General features: G+C 55.9%; 1 long non-coding RNA gene across 2 annotated transcripts; it reads right to left on the reverse strand.

The window, feature by feature from the left end:
* Nucleotides 1-5,126: 5,126 nt before the first annotated feature.
* Nucleotides 5,127-18,377, reverse strand: LOC103352273 (uncharacterized). Of its 2 annotated transcripts, XR_519763.4 has the most exons (4): nucleotides 17,547-18,377; nucleotides 11,949-12,372; nucleotides 11,692-11,850; nucleotides 5,127-5,979 (listed from the first exon to the last, which is right to left on the reverse strand). It is a non-coding gene; the product is annotated as an uncharacterized lncRNA (long non-coding RNA). The 2 variants fall into 2 exon arrangements; XR_011389068.1 differs by having other exon boundaries at nucleotides 11,692-12,372.
* Between the last annotated feature and the right edge of the window lie 1,942 nt (nucleotides 18,378-20,319).

A 20,319-nucleotide genomic window follows, 5' to 3' on the forward strand; every position in this document is an offset into this window, starting at 1 on the left:
GTCTCTCCCTCTCATTGTCTGTAGCTCTACCTCTCAAATGAATAAATAAAATCTTTAAGAAAAAAAAAAGAAACTGATGAAAAAGCCATATTACAAAGAACCACGCAGGGGCCAGCATGGTGGCACAGCAGGTTAAGCCATTGCTGTCGCTCCCCCTCTTCGCGGAGGAACGACACAGGACCCTGCGCTGTTCTTTTGTCTGCTCAGCCCTCCCCGGGTTTGCTGCTGGTTCTTCCCGGGTTGGCTACCGACCCTTCCACCTCCGTGGAAGGGCGGTTCCCCCTGCCACATTCCCCACTTCCGCGGGGGAGCGGCACACCGCCGGCCGGCTCTCTCGGGGGCTGCACAGGTGTTCCTCAGGTGTTCCTGGTGCATGTTGTCTCTCTCTTCCTTTATAGTCCTCCTCCGCCAATCCCAACTCTACTACCCACACGCCGAGTACGCTGCTCTCCTCCAATCAGGAGCAAGATCAGCTCCTGCAGCTCAGTCAATCAAATTGGCGAGAGGCAGCTGTGTAGAAGTTGTTACTCCCTTCTCAGCACCATATTGTGGGAGAGCAGATGCATAGAATAAGTCTTAATTCCAGTAACTTAGTCCAGTCCGAGTTGCTCCCAGTTGCTCCCCACAGATCCCCCTTTCTTTTTATTTTTGGCATTGATACGCGCCTGTCTTTGGTGTCCCGCGGCACACACTCTGCTCTGCTTGCTAGAGTTGCCCACAGGTGCTTACAAGCCTACCAATCAGGCAAACTGAGTCCGGGTCCTCTCTTCGCCATGTTGTGAGGAGGTTTTTAGGCGCTGATGCGTGCCTGTGTTCGGTGCCCTGCAGCGCATGCTCTGCTCTGCTAGAACTGCCTGCAGGTGCTTACAAGCCCTACCAATCAGGCAGACCAAATCCGAGCCTTCTCATTGCCATATTGTGGGGAGACTTATTGATGTTGATTCGTGCCTTTCTTCGGTGACCTGCAGCTCATACTCTGGTGGAGCTGCCTGCTGGTGCTTATCGCCTTACTAATTAGGCAGACCGAATCCGAGCTCTCTCATTGCCGTGTTGTGGGGAGGCCTTGTTTCTCTCTATTTCTCTATCTCCGGGCATTCCTATCTCTCCTATTTTACTTCTATCTGCCAGCATTCCTATTTCTCTCATTTTACTTCTAAACTTCTGTTTCTCTTATCCCCGCGGCTTCCAGGCGCCCGCCCCGAGGCTGCTTCTCGGCACCTCGCCCCGCGGCGGCTTCCCAGTTCTGCGCCGTTTCAGCCCGTGCTTCTCTTATCTGCGCGGCTTCCCAGCTTCGCGCGCACTCCGCGGTCTCTGCACCCTTCGCGCCCGCACCACGGCCTTCGTGCCAGCCCCGCGTTCCCTATCTACTCGCGCCCGTGCGCTCTCCCCGCTTGTACCCCACACACTCTCTCTGCGTGTGGCGGCTTCCGCGAATCACACAGCCTAGCTCACGTTTCCGCTTCTTGGTTTTCAGTCTAAGTTCCCGGGGCTAACCTGACGAAATGCAACCTAGCTTGCGTCTCCGCTCCCGGTTTGGCTTCCCATCTTTTGCTCCCCGGGCTAATCTGACGGATTCCAATCTGGCTTACGTCTCCGCCTCTGGTTTTAGATTTTCGCCTTTTGCTCCTCGGGCTGACTTGATGAAACCTAGCTTACGTCTCCATCTCAGCCTGCCCCCGTGGCTTCATCCTCCTAACGTTTTTCTCTACCCGGTATGTTTCCTAACTTTTCTTCCAACAATATTCCCCTCTCATTTCTCCTAGCTTCTCCCCACAGTGCGTATCCGAGTCTAAGTTTCCTCCAGCTTTCACTTTTGCTTTCAATCCTAACTTCTTCTGGCACTTTTTCCGTCCGGCTTTTCCCTAGGCTCTTCCCTAGTCTCTCTCTCCGGTATTTTCCCACTTCTTCCCGTTTCTTCCCTCCTAGGTTTCCTATCCGAGTCACGGCACCATTATGTCGCTCCCCCTCTTCGCGGAGGAACGACACAGGACCCTGCGCTGTTCTTTTGTCTGCTCAGCCCTCCCCGGGTTTGCTGCTGGTTCTTCCCGGGTTGGCTGCCGTCCTTCCACCTCCGTGGAAGGGCGGTTCCCCCTGCCACTTTCCCCACTTCCGCGGGGGAGCGGCACACCGCCGGCCGGCTCTCTCGGGGGCTGCACAGGTGTTCCTTCAGATAGATGTTCCTGGTGCATGGTGTCTCTCTCCTCCTTTATAGTCCTCTTCCACCAATCCCAACTCTACTACCCACACGCCGAGTACGCTGCTCTCCTCCAATCAGGAGCAAGATCAGCTCCTGCAGCTCAGTCAATCAAATTGGCGAGAGGCAGCTGTGCAGAAGCTGTTTACTCCCTTCTCAGTGCCATATTGTGGGAGAGCAGATGCATAGAGTAAGTCTTAATTCCAGTAACTTAGTCTAGTCCGAGTTGCTCCCCACAATTGCTTGCAACACCAGCATCTCCTACTGGAATGCGGTTTCCAGTCCTGGCTGATCCTCTGATCCTGCTCCCTGCTAATGTGCCTGGGAAGACAGTGGATGATGGCCCAAGTACGTGGGAGCCTGCACCCGTGTGGGAGACCAGAATGGAGTTTGTGGCTCATGGCTTCATCCTGGCCCAGATCTGGCTGTTGGGACCATTTTGGGGAGTGAGCCAGCAGATGGAAGAGTACTCTCTCTCCCTTTCTCTCTCTCTCTCTCTCTCTCTCTCTCTCTCTCTCTCTCTCTCTCTCTCTTTCTCTCTCCCTCTGCGTCTTTTCTCTTTCTGTCTCTCCCTCTTTCTCTATCACTCTACCTTTCAACTAAGTAGACCTTAAAAAATTATGCATGTATTTCAAACTGTTTTGTACCAAAATAAACTTATCTTTTAATTCCATTTTCCATGAGCTTTTTGAAGTACCCTCACATAGATTCTGTCTGGTGCTACCTCGGTAAACAAATGAAAAGCTTTTTGTAAAAAATGTCTGTCCACGAGGGATGGTGCTGTGGCACAAGGGGTTAGGCGGCCACTTCGAGAGTGACCACCTGAGTCCCAGCGGCTCTGCTCTCCATTCAGCCCTGGCTAACATTCCTGGGAAGACCGTGGGTAATGGCCCAAGGACTTCGGAGAGCAGAGTGGAGCTCCCGGCTCCCGACTCCGGCCTGGCCCAGCCCTGGGGAGTCCCCTTGGTGCAGAACCCAGCTGTAACGGGACTTCCCCTCCGCTCTGTGGCCTCCTCACCAGGAGGGACCTCCATGGGCCTCGTCCACCCAGTTTTCAACACCGGGAGCCGTGGTTCGGAGGTGGCCGGTCTCCCAAGGGCTCTTGTAGGGGAAATTTGGTCCCCCCGTGGGGACATGAGAAGTGATGGGAGCTGCAGGGGGTGGGGCCTAGTGGGAGGCCTCAGGCCATCAGGGCCTTGCTCTAGCAAGGGTGAAGGGGCTCCTGCAGGGCCCTGAACTAGTGCTTGTGAGAGCGACTTCCCAAGGCCAGAGCCTGACCCCTGACCCACTCTCCTGGCCTCCCGTCTGGCAGGGTGACCCCCGTTCTCACGTGCATTACGTCTAGCGGGGTGACCCCCATTCTCACATGCATCATATCTAGTGGGGTGACCCCCGTTCTCACATGCATCACATCTGGTGGGGTGACCCCCGTTCTCACGTGCATCACGTCTGGTGGGGTGACCCCCGTTCTCACGTGCATCACGTCTAGCGGGGTGACCCCCGTTCTCACGTGCATCACGTCTAGTGGGGTGACCCCCGTTCTCACGGCGTCATGTCTGGCGGGGTGACCCCTGTTCTCACGTGCATCACGTCTAGTGGGGTGACCCCCGTTCTCACGGCGTCATGTCTGGCGGGGTGACCCCCGTTCTCACGTGCATCACATCTGGCGGGGTGACCCCCGTTCTCACATGCATCACGTCTAGTGGGGTGACCCCCGTTCTCACGTGCATCACGTCTGGTGGGGTGACCCCCGTTCTCACATGCATCACGTCTGGTGGGGTGACCCCCGTTCTCACGTACATCACGTCTGGTGGGGTGACCCCCGTTCTCACGTGCATCACGTCTAGCGGGGTGACCCCCGTTCTCACGAGAAATCCAGTCGGGCAGCCGCTCTGCCCCGCTTTGTCCCGCTTTGTCCCGGAAGCTCCACTCTCCTGGGGCTGCTGCCCTACTGGCCCTACAGCCTGCACCGTGCCCGGGTGTCCCGGCTCAGCACGGGGAGGGCGGGCGCACTGCACAGCCAGAGCTCTGTTAGCCGTCCCCCAATATCCTGGCCAAGGAGCTACATGCTAGGAGACCCAGCCCCCAAACGCCCATCTGTCCCTCTAATGGGGTGACCCCTGTGGTCTCAGACCTGGGGGACTGTCCTAAGGGAGGTGTGGGGAGTGCCAAGGCTGGGAGAGGTTGTCGCGTGTCCTCCTGCTGAGCTGGGATGGGTGGAGATGGAGAGGAGACCGTGACAGCCCTGGGGGTGGGCAGCAGGCGGCCACCTCTCCTCTCCCTGGTCTAAGCACAGGAGATGTTTCCAGCGACACAGAAACTGCGTGTCAACATCTGACTGGGTAACACGCACGCTGCTGAGTTTATTTCCAGTTTTGTAACATAAATATGATAATATACACTTCGAAGCATTGTTGAAAGAGTGTAATTTCTTTTTTTTTTTTTTTTTTTTTGCCTATTTTAGTCTCTTTTTTCCTTTGTTCAGCCATAACCTTGGCCTACCGAGAGCCCTTGAGCCTCCCCGCCCCAGGCCCCTGTCTGCACAGCCAGCTCCGCACATTGCCGCCGCCTCTCGACTCTCGTCTCCACGGTCAGAAGAGAGGAGTCTGTGGAGTGGAGGGGGTGTTTTCTCAGGTCTCTGTTGATCTGCCTCGGCTGCCGCCGCACTGTCTTCACACTTCCACGAGCGAGTAGGAGGCCCGAGACCTTCTTCCCCAGCTGATCGGCTTGGGGCTCGTGGGACCAGAATGCCCTTCTGTGCCCCCCTGCACACGTCCCTCGGCCTCTGTGCGCCCCCAGGCCCCCTCGGCAGCCACATCAGGGTCTTCCTGACACCTTTCCTTCCAACTAGGTTGGCTGCTTCGCCACCAGTGTAATGCCATCTCGTTCACTACAGTGTAATTATTTAAGTTCACAGACTGTTATAACAAAAATCCCACAAGCGTGCCTTTTTAAAAAAAAATATTTATTTATTTGAAAATCAGAGTTACACAGAGAGAGAAGGACAGAGACAGAGAGAGGTCTTCCATCTGATGGTTCACTCCCCCAATGGCCTCAATGGTCGGAGCTGCCTGGATCCGAAGCCAGGAGCCAGGAACTTCTTCTGGGTCTCCCACGCCGGTGCAGGGGCCCAAGGACTTGGGCCATCTTCCACTGCTTTCCCAGGCCATAGCAGAGAGCTGGATCAGAAGTGGAGCAGCCGGGTCTTGAACCGGCGCCCATATGGGACGCTGGCATTGATGGTGGTGGCTTTGCCTGCTACACCACAACTCCGGCTCTGAGTGTGCTTTATTTTAAAGAAGCTCAAACTATAGCAGCTGAAATTTTAATAACACCTCATGGGGCAATTGCTTACATCATCAAGGATTCTTTACCATAGCTTTACGTCCATCAGAGAGAGTAAGGGAGGGGGAGACCCCATTTAGTCCAGTCGCTCTTGAACTGCGCATCAGTGAGAGTTCCCCAGGGAGGCAGCACGAGGACCACACGACTGCATTCGCAACCCTGGCTTCAGGTGCGGCACCGGGAACCAGACCTCGGAGCCCGTGGGCTCCCCTCTGGCTGTTCTCTGCCCAGGCTCTGTGTGTACGGTGCGCTTCGGAGCAGGCAAGCCGCGGCTACAATGTTTTCAGAAGCTGTGGACTGTGGCCAGCACCCTGAGTCTCACAGAGGGAGGCACTGCAGAGGGGAGCGACACCAAGCTTAGCACAGGGGTCAGGAGCAGATCCGCACGTCCTCTCCCTGTCCAGGGCCTGCTCATGCTCAGGGCCGACTTCCCGCGAAGGCTGGCGAGGAAGAGGAAAAAAAGGTGAAATTGCATATTTTTTAAAAAATTTAAAAGCGTGTGTTTGAAAGGCGGGGTGGGGCTCCCAACTGCTGGCTCCCTCCTCAAACACCCACATCAGTCAGGGCTGGGCCAGGTTGAAGCCAGGAGCCAGGAACTGCACCCAGGTTGCCCACATGGGTGCAGGGACCCACGCACTGGAGCCATCGTGGACAGGCAGCCGGAATGCAGAGCGGAGCAAGGGCCTGGACGCAGGCTGTCGACGTCGGAGCGACATCAAAGGCGGCCGGGGCCGGGGTGCCCCATCAGCAACGATCTGGGGAATTGGAACGAGGGCTGCAAGAGTGCGACACAGCCCCTCGGGCAACACGAAGGATGCAGCTGATATTGTAAATGACGGGGAAGGCCATCAAACCCAACCTGGAGTCGCGAGTGTCAGCCCCATGGAGAAATGAAGCTGGCAGGATACGCAGAACATTCTGTGCACACATTTCTGCGGACACATTTCTCATGCGCAAGGGACAGAAGGGAAACGTCCCAGGAGACCCTGCCAGGGCCACAGCCTCCCACGAGGGCCGCTGCGAGGACCCTGGCCTGACAAGCTCCGGGTGGCCTCGGCCGGGCACCACCTGTGGTTCCTCGTCGGGACCCAAGCTTGTGGTGCTCTTCACCCCTGCTTTTCAAGATTGCTCTCCAGGGCCGCGTCTTTGAACACATGTCTGGTTTATCACGCGTGTGCACGCCCGCTGCAGTGCCAGTCCCACCTAAAACTTGACCGTGCTCTGATTCCGACCTCTCGTGTCCCTCCCTGTCTCCAGTACAGAGGCCCTGCTGGCAGACCCATAAACATGAAATCAATGCTCCAACTCGTCCAAGAGGACACAGTAAAACTTATACCAAGCATGCGTATGGAGGAACTTCAAAGTCGATTTTTTTCTCCTAAGTACTTTAACCAGTTTCCCTTCCCATGCGTTTGTAGGTGGTTTGCTTAATAAGCGATTTTCACGTGAATAGTAAAAATGCAAACATCAAACCGTCTCCTGGACAAGCACTCGGAAAGTTAGCTGTGGAGTTTTTACTGGGCACGCAGCATCATGGGAAGCAGCCATTTATTTTAATTGTTTTTGTGGTGTTGAAACCGAACCTCTATAACGTACAAGCAGGACCCAGCCTCTTGTCTGTCCCCCTTAGCCCAAGGTGTCCTTGCCTGGCCTTTATCAAAAGGAATTCGCTGACTTAAGGGAGTGACCCAGGTGGCCTTACAGGGTTCTGATCACCGGACTCAGGGGTCATCTGCTTCTCCAATCCTGAGAGCCGTGATGGCCAGTGTCGTTCCAGGGCAGTTCGCGTAGAGAAGTCCAGCTCTGAGCAGTATGTGGTTTCCAGCTGCACTTCACCTTGGCTCAGCTGGAGCCCATTTGGCACCATAACTTCCCTACAGAACACAGCACCTGTGACCAGCCGGGACTGGACATGAGCTGAGCACGCCCCTCTCAGCCCTGGCTGCAATCCTGTACATCTCCTTGGGGAGCCCGGGGATCAAGCAAGAGCTGCCCTGCTGCTTTGTGATCGACACCTACTCCCTCCCTCCACCCCCAAGTCCGTGATTGGCTTTTTGTGTGTTGGGCGAGCGGACCCAGTCTGGGGTGTTCTACAGCAACACCTCCAACCAGTTTGGGGTGTTGTTCGGCAACAGGGTCCCTAGATAGATAGATAGATATCATATATATCTATATGAAGAACTTGGGTCACCTGGTGTTAACACAGCAGCCCGTTCTGGTTGCCCAGGTTCAGGGAGTCTACTGAACAAAGCAATGCATCAACCAGGCAACCATGTGACGGGCAGAGCTCTGGGACATCTGGTCAACCCCACCTGCAGGGCTGGGCAACACTGGGATGGAAGTTGACCAAAAGGGAGAAACGAGGACTGGACGCCCACACGGCCTCAGTCCAGCCTCAGGGCGCCCCGTCCCAACAGCGCCGCTGCTCCCAGGCACCACAGAGGCAGGATTCTGCGGCCTGAAACAAAGGTGGCCGCTGACTCCATGTCGTAAATCAAGCGGCAAATCTCAAGATGCAGGCAGATTCTGCACGCTCACGGCTTTTCAGGAATCTCTCTCAGGGCAGTCAGTGCACGGGGAAATGAAAATCAAAAGAGAAGGGGTTTCCATTACTGTCAAAGCTGCTCTTTGAATGCCTCTGATGGGAGCCACTTGCCTGTCCCGTCTCCTGCATCCCTGCGATGTTTGCAAAGCATTCCTAGGCGATGCGGCTAAGACAATTACTCTGAGGGTAAGGAAGGCACCGGCACCGACTGGCTCTGTGAAATTTTCCGTCACAAAGCCTGTCTTTCAAGTGAGACGCGGCAGGGAGTCCAGCTCCCGGGAGCCTTTTTTTCCACCTACGGTGACATTTAAGACGGTGGTAATTGGAACTTGACAGGGGCCTGCAGGTGCGGGAGGCTCCCCTGCTCCCCCCGCGTCACTCCCCTGCTCCCCCCGCGTCAGTCCCTGGCATCTCTGGGTGCTGCTGCATGCTGTGGATAACCCAAGACAAGGACTCAGGGGTGCGCCCTGGCCATCCAGCACAGGGGGCTCACGACAAAACCGCGGGTGCCCAGCACCCCAAGTCCACACCCCAGGCAGGACACCCACCCCCCTTGGTGCTGCGGAGCGCCGCAGGGAAGAGCCCATCCTGGCAGCCAGCGTCAAGGCCTGGGAGAGCTGTGTGTGCTTCAACATCAGATGCCCCACGTGACTTCCTCCCACCTGAAAAAGCAAACACTGGTGGTTGCATCATCTCTCCCTGGGACAGGATGACATCATAGGAAGCAAACCCAGGAGCCAGGGTTCCAAGTGGGAGGGGCCAGGGCACTGTCCCTCGGGTGCTGGGCAGTTTTCAGTCACGTCATCTCCTAGGGCGGGCTCCTCCTCACGGTCGTCTCACGTCCCATGAGAGCCCAGGTGCATTTCTGCGGGCTGTCCCTGCCCACAGCCCCGGTCCCTGGCCCTGCAGACTGTAAGGAGTCAGGACTCCTGCAGGGAGTCCGCCGCAGCCCACAGCCGGCCCTGCAGGTGCAGGGAGTCAGCCGCAGCCCACAGGCAGCCCTGCAGGTGTAGGGAGTCCGCCGCAGCCCACAGGCAGCCCTGCAGGTGTAGGGAGTCCGCCGCAGCCCACAGCCGGCCCTGCAGGTGCAGGGAGTCCGCCACAGCCCACAGCCGGCCCTGCAGGTGCAGGGAGTCAGCTGCAGCCCACAGCCGGCCCTGCAGGTGTGGGGAGTCCTCCGCAGCCCACAGCCGGCCCTGCAGGTGCGGGGGGTCCGCCGCAGCCCACAGCCAGCCCTGCAGGTGCTGAGCCTGCTCTGCCCTCCTGGAGATGGAGGTCACCCGCGATCACGTGACGCAGACGTCCAAAGTCACTCCCCAGCCCCGGCTCAGGCCCCCTCGGGAAGGCAAACATGGTTCCAAATCCCATTCGATACCGCGGCTGACGTGCCTCAGCCAAGACTCCCAGGAAGACAGGAGGGTTTCTAGATGCCTCTATGCTGTGCAGCACTGCTGCTCCAGAAGCTCCCGTGCACGTGTGGAGCAGAACTGGAATCCCTGCAGAAGCAGCCTGCTCGCCTCTCAGCTCAGAGCCCAGACGCTCACCTGCCCCCTCCCAGTCCCTGCCCAAATATCGCCTCCCAGGAAGGCCTGTTCTAGCACCTTCTGGACTTGTTTATATTTTTCTTTTTTAAATGTTTATTTCATTTATATGAAAGTGAGTTACAGAGAGGCGGAGAGACGAGAGAAAGAGGGAGCTCTTCCAGCCACTGGCTCACTCCCCAGACTGCTGCCGCGAGCGGGGCTGGGCCAGGCTGAAGCCAGGAGCCAGGAGCTTCCCCCAGGTCTCCCATGTGGGTGCAGGGTCCAAGCACTTGGCCAATTTCTGCTGCTTTTCCCAGGCCTTAGCAGGGAGCTGGATTGGAAGTGGAGCAGCCGGGACACGAACTGGTGCCCACGTGGGATGCTGGTGCTGCAGGTGGCGGTTACCCTCTTCTTTATCCTCTGTTTTTATTCCTATTTTTATCTTTTTATTTTGAAATATTTCAAATAACACAGAAAAGTAGAGTGAGCACACATAGATGTCACAGTTTTTAACATTTCGCCATATTAGCTTTCTATGTCAATCTACACGTACACACAATATTATTTCTTGAAAGCAGAGGATCACATACTGTGGAACTCATGACAGATCATAAAATGAGGGGAAGAACATATTATTTTGTAAAGCTTATAATTAGTAAGACAGCATTTATAAATGATCTATAGACCAAATAATATGGCATCTACACACTTGTTACTACATATATATTAACTTCCACAGTTCAGAGAAACACGGTATTTGCAGTTCTATGTCTGGCCTTTCTCACTTAGCACCTGGTTTATAAGTTCTTGTCAGGGCAGTGTTGTAGCACAGTGGAGCGATCCACCACCGGCCAGGCCAGCATCCCATGTGAGCACGGCTCGACTCAGCGGCTGCACCTCCGATCCAGCCCCTTGCTAATGCGCCGGGGAGAGCAGCAGAGGATGGCCTGGGTGCTCGGGCCCCTGCACCCGCGTGGGGGGCCCCGATGGAGCTCCAGGCTCCTGGTTTTGGCCTGGTCCAGCAGTGACTGTTGTGCCCATCTGGGGAGTGAACCAGTGGGTGGAAGACCCCTCTGTCCTTCTCTCTCTCTCTCTCTCTCCCTCCCTCCCTCCCTTTCTCTCTCTCTGTAACTCCACCTTTCAAATAAACCACGCTTGAAAGTGCCGGCCGGCGCCGCGGCTCACTAGGCTAATCCTCTGCCTTGCGGCGCCGGCACACCGGGTTCTAGTCCCGGTCGGGGCGCCGGATTCTGTCCCGGCTGCCCCTCTTCCAGGCCAGCCCTCTGCTGTGGCCAGGGAGTGCAGTGGAGGATGGCCCAGGTGCTTGGGCCCTGCACCCCATGGGAGACCAGGAGAAGCACCTGGCTCCTGGCTCCTGCCATCGGATCAGCGCGGTACGCCGGCCGCAGCGCGCTGGCCGCGGCGGCCATTGGAGGGTGAACCAACGGCAAAGGAAGACCTTTCTCTCTGTCTCTCTCTCTCACTGTCCACTCTGCCTGTCAAAAATAAATAAAAAAAAAAAAAAAAAGAAAGTGCTTGTGCACACAGAAACACACACACATGCACACTTACCCACACACCCAAATGTGAGGATACTTCAAAAAGTTCATGGAATAGAATTAAAAGATAACTTTATTTTGGTGCAAAAAAATTGAAATCCATGCATAATTTTGTCATACTAGGCATTTTTCATGAACATTTTGAACACAGCCTTCTGCAAGTCTCCTAACCTCCCTATTCTCCTCTTTCTCTGGTGTTTATTGTCTTCAAATTGTGCTTATAGGACCTGGCGCTGTGGCGCAGTGGGCAAAGCCACTGCCTGCGATGCCGGCATCCCATATGGGCGCCGGTTCAATTCCTTGCTGTTCCGCTTCTGAGCCAGCTCCCTGCTAACGCACCTGGGAAAGCAGCAGAGGACGGCCCAGGAAGACCCAGATTGAATGCCAGGCTCCTGGCTTTGGCCTGGCCCTGCCCTGGCTGTTGTAGCCATTTGGGGAGCGAACCAGCAAATGGCAACTTTCTCTATCTCTCGTTCTGCCTTTCCAATAAGGGAACACAATCCTTTTGAAGGTGCACTTACTCACCGCCTGCTGCTTTTTGTCGAGGTCCCTACTGCACCGTGAAGTTGACAGGCATCAGCGCTCTACTCACAGGTGCACCGGGGACCTGCACCCGCACCTGCCCCAGAGCAGGCGCTCCGTGCCTGTGTGTGCCGTGAACTTCAGACGGAGAAGACATTGGACCTAGAATGTGACAGTGTTTAACTAGCTCAGACTCCTTCCTGCCCGCGTGTATAAAAATAAAACAGGCAAACGTTTACACAGGCTTACACCTGGCTTACCTGCTGTCACGAACAATGGGCTGACCCAGGAGCGTTATCAGCTGGGATAGGAGACAGGGAGCAGAGGAGGGGAGGGCGGCTTAGCCAGCCCGGAAACCAAGCCCAGGGCCCCTGTCTGTGTCCATTAGGATCCCAAGATCCCTTCTCCGGCTGTGCTGGGTTGGAGCTGCCCAGAGCAAAGCTGTCACATGTCTGTTGCACACGAGGTGGCCTCAGAGGACAAACCTAAGAGCACCATCATACGGCGAGGCGAGCCCAGGGCTTAGCAACCGAGGCCTGGCTTCCTTGTCCTGCTGAGCCAGCTGTGCGTCTTGAAGGAAGTCACGCAGCCCCTCTGGTTTTCTCACCTCTAAAAGCAGGGGTTGGAGCACATCCAAGAGCTGGGCTTCTCTCTACAGCGCTGCCGTGACCTCAGTTACCCCAGCTGTAAAATGGGAACAAGTCGCCTCGTCAGAGAGTAGGCAGTAAACACACAGCTCCCCTCCCCCTCCTCTCTCCTTTGCTCCCGCCCTATGGGGGTGCTGCCTCTCAGGGTGCTGCTTCTGCCCATAACCTGTAGACAGCTCCTGATGGACAGTGTGTGGGGCACGGAGCAGCTGGGAGGAAACCCCGGCGTGCAAGGCCTCCAGCTCTGCACGCATTGCCAGGCTGTGCCAGGGGCTGGGCGCGTCTCATCGGAGCCCCAGCACAGCCTGGTGCGGCGGAAGCTTGTGTCCTGCTCTGCGGCTCCAGACAGGTGAGCAAACTCATGTCGTGGAGACAGGATTCTGAGCAAGCTGTGTTTGCATCCAAAGTCCAAGTGCATTCTCCTCTCTCTCTCTCTCTCGCTCTTGCTCTGTCTCTCTCGCTCTCGCTCTCCCTGTCTGTCTGCCTGTCTCTCTCTGTCTCTCTCTCTCTCTTGCTTTCACTCTTGCTTTCTCTCGGGTCCAGCTGCGTGCTAGTGGTGGCTTTGATTTCAAGCTGACCAAATGAGCCTCCTCCAGGTAGCAGCCCGCTGCCCGCCACCGTGGCCAGGTCCTTGGCTGGCCGCTCTGGGGCCCAAGGCAGGCCACGGGTCTGTAGCCAAGAGTGTGGGATTTGAGCAAGAGAGGGGCTCAGGGGCGGGGGCAGAGACCTGGCAAGGTTCACTCACAGGAGCTGGCTCCCCACGGGGTCTTCCGGGAGCTCACCTTGCAGCATTGAACTCAGAGGGGCCAATCACAGGCAAGGAAACTGCACGAGGCCTGTCCGAGGGGGAGTTATGAACATGAGATACATGGAGTTAGGTGTTGCCGGAAGGAGGCAAGATGTACTGATCTATTGAGGCAAGATGTATCGGTCTATTGATTTGAAAGCCAGAGTGACACAGAGACAGAGGGAGACAGAGATCTTCCACGTGCTGGTTCACTTCCCAGATGGCCGCAGTGGCTGGGGTTGGGTTAAGCCAAAGCCAGGAGCCGGGAATTCCCGCTGGATCTCCCACATGGGTGCATCTAGGGCCATCCTCTGCTGCTTTCCCGGGCACATCAGCTTGGAGCTGGATCAGAAGTGGAGCAGTGGGGACTCGAACCGGCGCTCTCACACAGCAACCAGCACTGCAAGCGGCATCTAACCTGCTGAGCCACAACGCAGGCCCAAGGCCGTTGCTGTGGCAACTGTAGCTCCGCAAACATCCCCTGTACCCATCACGGTAATTAGAAAGCCTTCCTCCGAGCACTCCCACCGGAGGCTGATTATCTGGTAGTTCCCCAGGCGAACACACCTGTTGTGTCTGCTGACAGGTCTTTACGCTCCAACTACAGGTCACAGAGGGTACGGCCAGCCCTCTCCCCTCCAGACAGGGCCTGTCCGCTTGTGTCACAAACACCCACAAAGATCCCAGCAGCACCACTGTGGGACTTGCCAGAGACGCAGCTCCTCCCCCTGAAGAGTCGAGAACTCTCTCTGCCCTCCAGGGGCTTCTGGTGCGTGCTGTGTGAGGACCCGTGGCATATAATGCCACACCCTGCGACAAGGAGAGCCCGGGCAATCCCTTATGCCCCAAAAGGTGCTGACTCCCCCGCAGGCTGGGGGGAAGGCCCTGACCAGCGGACGGCAGGGTGCAGTGCGTGTGGGTAGCATGGGAGACGAGAAGCTTCTGTTCCCAGCAGGAACAAGATGCTGCCTCCAGTGGAACTGGCACACACGAGACAGCCAGAGCCCAGCCAGGCAAGCCGAAGTCCGGGAGAGGAGGTCCGACCGCGGGGAGCTCACGGCCAAAGCCGGATGCAGCAGGTGAGAAGAGGCGGATCAGGGCGAGGGCTGTGGGCCACGAGAGCGGCGTGGGGACCACGAGAGCGGCGTGGGGACTACTCCAGGAACTCCAGCAGAGCTGCACGCACACCTGGGCCAGCGCAGGCACTGGGGATCTGCCAGCGTGGTTGGGCCCCTGCCCGGGCCAGCAAGACCCTCGCCGAAGCATTGCAAGATGGAAGGGGTGGCCGTGTCTTCCGCTTGGTGACGTGCATTGGCAGAAGGCCCCGCGTGGCTGCTGGCTGGGAGAGGGCAGTGCTGCCCGGGGAGCGGGAGTGCGGGTGGGGGGCGCTTGGGAGCACCACGCCAGCGCCCCCGGTCAGAATCGCTCACACCGGAAAGGTCAGTTTCCACAGACGTAGTGCCCGGACCAGCCGCTGGGAGAGGAATGTTGAGGCTGGAAAATGGGCCGCGCTTACAAGCTGTGTGCAGAGGAACAGCGCCCTCCACAGTGGCTGAGCTTAACCAGACGACAGACCTATCTGATTCTTCTGCACTCCGGGGAGGCCAACCTGCGCCCAGCCCACAGCACGGGCCCAGGCACGGGTGGCCATCAGCGCCCTCCCAGGAGCAGAACGATGGCCCACTGCCCGTCCTCGTGCCGGGCGGAGAACAGTGCTGGGAGCGCCTTCGAGCCGGTCTCCTGGTGCCCACTCCTTCCTCCTTTCTCTCTAGCAGAACACGTGACACTGTAACCCATGGCGGGGGGGTGGGAACAGAGATCGGGGTGCGGCAGGGGTGACCACAGGTCATGCTTCCCTCTCTCGTTCTGTGAGAAAACCGGAGTCTCGTGAGAAGAAACCAACGATGCCTCGTGTCAGTGCTTCCTGCCATTGAGCACCCTGGGGGTGGGGCTGCTGACGCAAGACGCTGGTTCCCTGCCGCCCCCAGAGGAGACCTGGGTGCAGTTATGGTTCCCGGTGTCTGCCTGACCCAGCCCCAGCTGTTCCGGGCATGTAGGCAGTGAGCCAGCAGGTGGAAGGTCTCTTTTTCTCTACATGTGCCCATCTGTCTTTCTGTTTCTCTGCATTTCAAAAAAATAAAAATAAATTGAAGGCCCGGTGCTGTGGTGTAGTAGGCTAAGTCTCCGTCTGTGGCACCAGCATCCTATATGGGCACTGGTTCAAGTCCCGGCCGCTCCCCTTCTGATCCAGCTCTCTGCTGTGGCAATAGAAGATGGCTCAGGTGCTTGGGCCCCTGCACCTGCGTGGGAGACCTGGAAGAAGCTCCTGGCTCCAGCCGTTGCGCCCGTCTGGGGGGTGAACCAATGGAAGGAAGAACTTTCTCTCTGTTTCTCCCTCTCTCTGCCTGTAACTCTACCTCTCAAATAAATACATAAAATCTTAAATAAATAAATTGATATGGCCAGCGCCACAGCTCACTAGGCTAATCCTCCACTGCGGCGCTGGCACCCCGAGTTCTAGTCCCAGTTGGGGCATCGGATTCTGTCCTGGTTTCCCCTCTTGCAGTCCAGCTCTCTGCTGTGGCCCGGGAAGGCAGTGGAGGATGGTCCAAGTGCTTGGGCCCTGCACTTGCATGGGAGACCGACCAGGAGAAAGCACCTGGCTCCTGGCTTTGGATCGGCGCAGCGTGCCGGCCATAGCAGCCATTTGGGGGGTGAACCAATGGAAGGAAGACCTTTCTCTCAGTCTCTCTCTCTCTCACTGTCTAACTCTGCCTGTCAAAAAAATAAATTGATACTTTTTGAAATTATTTTTAAAAGACTGGGATCTTTCACCTGCTTAGAGGCCTTCCGGCCCCACCCTGCCTCTCTGCAGCTCACGTCCACCCCATCCTCCCCTTGCTGTCTGATCACAGTCATAGATACATAACTCCAGTCATCTCTCATACAAACTTTAACAAACTCTAGAATTCAGTACCACCGTGTCAGGTGCATGATGGGACTAGGATGTGAGCCACAGCAGTGGTTCTGTAACGACCTTGGAATTCACTAAAGGTCAACACCGCAGTGCAGGCGGCAGCCATGTTGGCTATTTTGGGCCAGCCCGGTTCCTGGCTGGGGTTTAATGGGAGCTGTGGTTTTCACTTCACAGGGAGGGGGCAGGGGGCGGGACGGTAAAGGCGGCTTTGGCCCAGGCAGGGCTGCAAGGAGAGACCGTCGAGTTCATCTGCTCCAGGCCTCCGTGAACAGGGCTGCTGGGAGGAGTCACAAGTTCACGTGTACAAGGTTCTCAAAACCGCGCCTGGCCCACAGGAAAATGCCTACAAATACCAGCCTTGGTCGCTGGTCCCCCGACCCCGGTCCCTGTTCCTCTTGCTTCGCACAGAGTTGGCCTCCACTTCCTGAGCCACAGGAAGATTAGTTTTTCAGCCCCGTTAGTGCCCTATAGAAGGAAAACATCAAAATCCACGAGAGCCGTCTTCCCACACAGGAGGGAGCACAGCGTTGGTGCCATTTATCACCGTGTTGCTCCCCGATTGCCACCAAATTCTGCTCCTAGAACTTCTCCTCCTCGTGTGAGTGTAGGGTTAGCTGCTGAAGTCATGAAAGAGGAAGATAAATGCAAGATTCTCCTCCCACCTTCACACACACACACTCACACGCACACACATACATTGACACACATGCACACACACGCACACACATACACACATACATAGACACACATGCACACACATGCACTCACATGCACATGTGTGCACACACATACACGTACACACACATACATGCACACGTGTGCATACACACTAACACACGCACACACATACATAGACACACACATGCACACACGTGCACACACTCGCACACATACACACACATAAACTCACATACACACATACATGCACACATACACACATGTGTGCACAAACATACACATGTGCGCACACACATACACGCACACGTGTGCATACACACACGCACACACAGACACCATGCCTTCCCCAGAGCTCCTGCAATGCGCCCAGCCTCCTGGGTCCTCCGGCCACCTCACCCTCCCAGGCCTTAAACACACTCCTTTATGCCCCTGTGGGGTCGCCTCGTCGACCCAGTGAGGATGTTTGGATACAAATTCCACTGTGCGGGGCTGAAGCAACCCAGAAGACAACAGAGAAACTGGAGAAAGAACAAAGAAAAGTGTAAAGCGAAAATGAAATCCAAGCCTAATCCAAACAGGGCAGGATTCTTTCTAAGACTGGCTGTTTTCTTTCCCTGTGCTTACTCTCAGCATGTGAACGTGCACGCCTCAGCTTGGGTCAGGGCTTTTATATGGTAGAGAAATTCTCTCTCCCTCTCTCTCTCCCTCTCTCTCTCTCTCTCTCAACAAATTAAAGAGTGGAGGGGCAGATGCAAGCCAAATTACTTACCTTGACTAACAGAAGAATCAGGTACAGGTTCTGCACACAGAAGCACCTCCCCGTTGACCCCTAGGTACCAGGCACAGCTCTCTGCCGATGTCACAGACTTCGAGGCTCTCGGAAGACCACACTTCTTACCCACCTGCCAGTTCCTAGTGTCTAGTGCCAGACCTGGTTCCCAGCAGGCGCTAACTGACAGGGGAGTGGAAGGGCGGGTGGATGATGATTTAGTTCTAGGAGAGAAGCAGGCATAAACAATCCGTTGTGAATAACTCACTGTCAGCGGACACTCTGGCTTTCCTTCAGCCTCGTGGAGCTCTTTCTAAATCATGTAGTGGTCCAAGTTCTCACACAACAGGAACTCATGTGAATATTAATGACCTGAGAAAGGGAGCTGAATTGCTAATTTGCATGGATGGCTGAGGCCAACAAAATCTCGAATGCAACTTGAATTGGCAGCGTGTCCAGCGGTGACCGGGAGCCAGGGAGCAGCGGCAGGAACGTTCCCGCACTCCGTGGTTTCCTGGGACCTTAGGGAACGGCGATCTCAGGGCACCCAGCAGTCCTGGTCCCCAGGACCCCAGCACATCCAGAGACTTAGGTTCAAGTTTCAGTTATCGGAAATGAGAGACGGCAAAGGCCTGACAATTCGAGATCCATTCTCCCCTTCGGAGAACGAAAGAAATCTTCACTTGGAGTTGAGGACAACGAGAACGTGGCTGAAAAATAGATTTCCCAGCAACCTTTGCAGCTATGGTAGGCAAAGAAAAACTCTTGGCTGGTTTCAGGCTCTGTTTTCCAGAGCTTTGTCACTTGCAACCCACCCCTGACTCACGGGCAGTCCTCCTGAGGCTGTTTCCAAGGAGTGAGAATTCCAGTCACATCCAGGAAGCCAGGCAGCAAGCCGAGTGGCTGGGAACTGACGGACGGGTTCTGACTTCACACGGAGTAGGTGGCACGGGGCTGTCCCTTCCAGGGTTCCCTGGGGAGGCAGTCCTGCCCCACCTCCAAGCATACTGGAATCTTCATGAACCGTTTTCTGAGGTCATTTAACACGCAGCCCCCCCCCCCAAGTCTCCTCCACACTCTCGTCCCATTTGAAATCAACGCCAGCTTCACCAACTTGGAAACTCGTCTCGTTGGAGAGAGAGCTCCTTTCTGGATCACTTTGAACTACTGCGAAAGAAAAGAAAGAAAGAAAGAAAGAAAGAAAGAAAGAAAGAAAGAAAGAAAGAAAGAAAGAAAGAAAGAAAGAAAGAAAGAAAGAAAGAAAGAAAGAAAGAAAGAAAGAAAGAAAGAAAGAAAGAAAGAAAGAAAGAAAGAAAGAAAGAAAGAAAGAAAGAAAGAAAGAAAGAAAGAAAGAAAGAAAGAAAGAAAGAAAGAAAGAAAGATTCATTCCTTCTGAGGATGAATTTGGCCCCCACTGAGAGATCAGAAATGAAGCGACGTGGAGTCTAATCCTAGGTCCCCATCAGTGCTCTCTGGTGGGACACTGCTGGGGAGAGTCCCGGCCAACGCCTGCCCCTGCCTCTGTCCCCTGTGACCTCTGTCCCCTGTGCCACCCCAGTCCCTTGTGCCACCTCGGAAGGCAACACTGGGTGTTGGTCTCCAGCTGACCTGGCGTAGGGCCGCACCTGCATCAGAGTTAGTTCCCTTAGCTCTGAGCTCTGTCTCGTCTTCGATGACCTCTAAGCGGGACTCGGTCCAGCCACAGTGTTCCGGAAAATTGAAGACCAGGCAGATCCGGCCAGGACCCCAACACGGTGAGCAGCCACGGAGTGCAGCAGCGCCCACGCGTGAGGCTCTCTGCCCATTCACAGGCGTGGGTGGTCTGAGGGACAGAGAGAGGGGTCTGCTCACTGGGCAGTCAGACGGAGGAGCTGCCACAGCAGAGGGAGGAGGTTGGAGAGCTCCAGGAGGTCAGCAGAAGAGTCGGGCAGAGCGGCTGACCACACTGGAGACAAATGGGGGAGGAAGGGGCCGGGGGCCCAGCAGGTGTTGCAAAGTAGGGATGGCTGAAGGCTGACCTTGAATTTCAGGTGCCAGCTACAACGGGGCAAGCCCTTCCGAGCCTCAGTCTCTCTCACTAATCCCAGCTGTGAACTCGGGGCAGAACACAAAAAGCAACTGCACTACGTGAGGACCCGAAAGGCAAAGGAGAGCAGGCCATTTGGACAAACTGAATCTTGATAAACGATTGATACGCCAAGAGTTTGCTTGTTTTGTGTTGAAAATCTTTGTGTTTTAAATCTCACAGCTTTGACCCAAGGGTAAATCCAAGACTCAGATGTACACACGGGGTGCGGACAGCAAACTCCCATGTGTAACGCACTCCCCCTGGCCAGACAACCAGGAAAAGGGGTCTCTGTGCGTCTGAGAGTGTGGGAGCCGTCTCCCCTTTTCCTCTTTCCTCTTTCTTTCCTTCTTGTCTTTCTTTTCCGGCTCTGCCCCAAGGCTTAGCCGCAAGGCAAGACTGCTTCTATCTCCACCGCATAGGCGCCTAAAACCCAAGGCGAAAGCTCTCTTTCTGGCCCCAGGAGCCATGGGAAGGGGATCTTGGTGGCTAGAGTGTGGTGGACATTCCAGTGGGGACAGAGCTGGAGCAGCAGCCCCGATTCTTTTTTGTTTGGAAAGCCAGAGTTAGTGATGGTGGCAGGGGGGCTGGGGGCGTCCTACATCCTCTGGTTCACTCCCCAGATGGCCACAATGGCCAGTGCCCAGCCACACTAAGCTAGGAGTCAGGAGCTTCATCCAGGTCTCCCAGGTGGGTGGTAGGGACCCA

This window comes from Oryctolagus cuniculus, chromosome 5, assembly GCF_964237555.1.
Source record: "Oryctolagus cuniculus chromosome 5, mOryCun1.1, whole genome shotgun sequence".
Lineage (NCBI taxonomy): Eukaryota > Metazoa > Chordata > Mammalia > Lagomorpha > Leporidae > Oryctolagus > Oryctolagus cuniculus.